Source organism: Cottoperca gobio, chromosome 16 (assembly GCF_900634415.1).
Source record: "Cottoperca gobio chromosome 16, fCotGob3.1, whole genome shotgun sequence".
Lineage (NCBI taxonomy): Eukaryota > Metazoa > Chordata > Actinopteri > Perciformes > Bovichtidae > Cottoperca > Cottoperca gobio.
Window position 1 is genome coordinate 26,266,884 of NC_041370.1, and position 4,476 is coordinate 26,271,359.

A 4,476-nucleotide genomic window follows, 5' to 3' on the forward strand; every position below is an offset into this window, starting at 1 on the left:
CATGTTTTAGCGTTTAGTTGTGAAAAAGGGGGTCTTCTACTTTGACAAATAACATGACCTTCTTTTATACCCACGTGCCATTGTGAAGGTCATGATCTGGGGGCTCCCAAAGTTGTCTGATTGTTCAATATTTAGGTAAAATTCCGTCAATAAATATTAAATAATATATGGGTGGGGTAAGTTAACTTTTCATTTTCATCATTAAAACCAGTTTAGATGTGATACGTTATTTGTAAAATGGTCAAATTATTTTGTTGCCATATGGCAACTATATGCGAATATGGAAGTGATCTGTGTGCATGTTGGACTCTAATTAACTTACATAGCACTTTACAACCTTTAAATACATTCAAGAGGGAACAACTTGATTTATATTTTGTCATTTCAAACATTTTGTAACTATGCTGTATTATCTGTATTATGAATTAAACCACTGTAAAGTGTACAGTACTTTCAACAGAAGAACTGTAAAGAAATTAATAGAAACCCCTGAATGTCAGGAAAAATCACAGAAACCCACTGCTATGGTCTTTTAATAAACTTCAAGCTTCCTTCCCTGTATGAGGGTTAACATTTTCAGGATGGTATTTTCTATGCTTGTTGCAAGACTGATACACTAGCACCGTCGCTTGATGCATATGCAAATGTAAATTGTTTATGCAAACGTATGTAGCTTCAGTAGTAGTTGCACCGGCAGATAAGTATGCAAAGAGATTTTATTGCAAATTCTCATTCAAATGATTCACATTTACAGACTGTTTACAGTTACATACGTGTGGCTGCACAAATATTCGTTTTTTCATGTGTTCATATTCCCTTGGGACTGAAAGAGTTTGCTCATCTCACCAAAACTCCATGAATACACAATGAGATTTAACAAGAAATCTGATTGAAAACTTCAATAACATTTTAAAATTCATGATCAGGAAGAAAGACATGAATCCATTTGTTGTGTAAGAACCTATCTCTCAGTGTGAGAACTCTCCCACGGATCAAATCTGCAAGCTCCATGGCTGTTGAGAAAAGAGAAGGAAATCTGGAGACTTTGTCCACATGAAATGACAGTATCTGCAAGAAGCATAAATATAATGCACATTTTTTCAGTTAAATATTTTCAAGATAATTAATATGAGTAGTGGGAAATGCTCACAGTGCTCTAAATCTAACTAACAAAAATGTTAATGTTTTTCAAATGAACTTGAAATCACTGGCTTGTGTCCCAGATGAAGCCCAGCACATTGTAACATACTGCATATCACCTCAGGGATTTTCCATCAAAGGCCATTTAGCTAACACATGCACCACAGTAATACACAAGATGTAAGGATCCTTAATGAAACTTCCCTTGGTAGAATGTTTGAGTGGGAATAATAAAGTCATACACAGGGTGACCCCTTTATCAGGAAGAAGATTGTCAATCTGTCTGCAATGATTGTGTTTTTCTGTAGCATGGTGCGCCATCTTGATCGCTAACTCTGTAACTAATGATCAATGATACAAACGCTTAAAATGGAGAGAAGTGATTTCAAAACACCAACCAGGTGACTGATAAAAGATACATGGACAGAGTAGGATGGACTCATTTACAAACACATAAGTCAGTTACGTATCCAGAACTCTTATGTGTAGAAATATCATGTGATTATGGCAACTAAAAAAATATTTTGATGGCAAGTTTATGTTGGAAAAACAAAAACAGAAGAGGGGCAGCGGTGTCCATTGCTGTCTCCAACAATGTATTTTATTATTAATTTGACTAATGTCTAATTTTAATCCAACACACAGTGAGGAAGTCAGTAATATTAATTAATGTACTAATTATATTTATTACAGCCATAAGATTTTACCTCTCTTCTATTTAACCTCCCAAAATCAGCTATTAGGAAGCTAATAGACCGCTGGTTTCACACACACAACTGGTTCTGGTAGCCGTAACCGAGGTCAGAGTCAATGTCGAGAGGATGGATGTTTCCGTTGTGCCACGGACTTCTTAAAAGGATAGGTTTACATTTTTTCAAGTCAGTCTTAATACAATACTCACATGCCCATAAGAACACTGAAACAGGTTTTGCTGGCTGTAATCGTTCCTCCTGTCCATACTGGCCATTAAAGGAACTTTTCTTAAGCAAATTCAATTCATGTGATGGGGAAAAAAATCCGGTCACAGTACAAAAATACATGTTTCTTCACTGACCTATGGAGGACAACTTACTAAAAAGACCCACTTGATTTGACCGAAAGCTGATTCCTCATATAGGTAGTGTGCAAACACGTGACAAAACTGTGTGACGTATGCGTGCGACTCCATGTTGGTTGGATAACAAATCAACAATGCCGTCTAAAGCGAACAACAATACAACTCCGACTTCTTCAAAGTATTCTGACTCTCTGGAGTCCTCTGCAAAGGCAAGATTCAGAGGAAAAAGTCCAAATGTTTCTTTCAATTTGCCGTGACCCGTACACGCTAAAGCCATCGGATTGTAGTGAGGATTTAGATTCATTACCGCCGATTGAATATACGGATATTGTGAACTACCTTGTGCTACAAACGTCGTGGGCAACCAACGCACAAATGAAGGCATACAAGAGCTTAGATGCTTATAATGTCTTTGTTTCTGGCTGGGTTGGTAGTCTTCTTACCAAACCAGTGAAAGATGACAGGGTGCTCGTCCATGCCCGTGTAAATCACTCTCAAAGAGCTCGAGATACACCGCTCAAGCCGTGGTTTGTGAGTGAGGTGAGGTCTTACAGTGTTCGGGTATATCATAAGCACAAATGTTTAACGTAAACATTGAAAACATAGCTTTAGCATGAGCTCTTACCAGATATAAAGTGGTCGCCACACACACGGGTGAATTGTGCTTTTTCTTCTATTAAATCCTTACGAGTTATGTTGCTAAACCAGTTTACGACGTTCGGTAGACAGCAATTCATCCCTCTTTTGTGGATCGTTGTTTGTGATGATTTTAGGAAATCTAAAGAACCGTTTCTCTGGTTCACGAGTAGCGTTATTACTACAATTATAGACTGCACACACAATTGGCATTTTCTTTCAATCTTAGACGTTTAAATACAAAGAAAATTACGAAGCGTTGCAGCAACTCCCACGTGAATGGCCACAGTCTTGGTTGTGTATTCCAACCAACATGGCTGACTTCTGGGTTGGGAAATAAGCGTGACGTCACATGCACACAATCTATTAGCCTCAGATAAACATGGGAACGTTTTTTCACAGAACTGTGTATTTTGTCCATACCTGTCAACCCTACCGTTTTTCCCGGGATTATCCCATATTTTTAACCTTTCAATTTGCCTAATTTAAAAAAGTGTAAAGTGGCCTCCGATATAGCAGGTGGCAGTATTATGTTTAGCATGAGCTGAAAAACGTTATCCACCAGTAAACACACAGAAGAAGAAAACAGGAACAATAACACAGAAGAAGAAGACGAAAACATATGGATGAGAGTCACAGTGAACGGGAGATAGATGGAGACGCAGTTGTACCTGCCAAACAAGTTAAAACTTTATGTAAGTACCAATGAGAGGAGACCTTCCCTTATTTAATAAAAAGCAGAGTCGGGCAAACTCATGCTCTTTGTAAAGTGTGCCATTCAGATATTAGCATCGCACACTGCGGAATAAGCGATGTTCACCAGCAAGAAAAAGCGTCAAAGCACAAATATGAGGCACAAAACATACACTGTCAATGACTTCATGTGTGACAAGAACTGTGTCGGAGGCAGACCAAGTGACCAAAGCTGAGGGAATGATTTCAATGCTTTGCGTTAAAAATAATGTAGCCTTCAGCTTCTGCGTTGATTTCAGTCGCAGTGTAGCGGACATGTTTCCCGACTCTGACATCGTCGGGGAAAACAAAAGCCACACAAGTCATCGATCATCAAATAAATTGATGATAATAACTCATCAAATAAAATACATACATTTTATAAACATGTCTGTACAAGTAATACATATTTTACATAAACATGTATTTCCTCAATGTATATACCCGTCCCTTATGTGTTTACATTTACATTACATGGGTTGGAGCTGTTAAAGTATGGGCGGAGTCCGGCAAAACATTTCCCTTATTTTGAAATTCTAATGTTGACAGGTATGATTTTGTCCCTCATCACTTACTTCTTAAATGGAATCTTTTAATCGACAGTTTGAACAGGAGGAATGATCACGGCAAGTAAAACCGGTCTTATTATTCATATGAGCTCTTGACTATTGTTTTAAGAGACTTAATATGTTTTTAAAGTGAGAAACCCTTATCGATGTAGACGGTCCTGAACAGATTATTCCTGTTTAAATGAAATGGCAGGACTGCTTTGTAACCTGACTCCCGAAAGGCCCCAGAGCATGTAACTGTGTGCACATCAGCTTTCTTTAGGTACACTACTGAAAACGGTACAGCAGACTGAATGTGCTTTTCCATAATATAATACAAAAATATCAGGCTACTATTTCAGA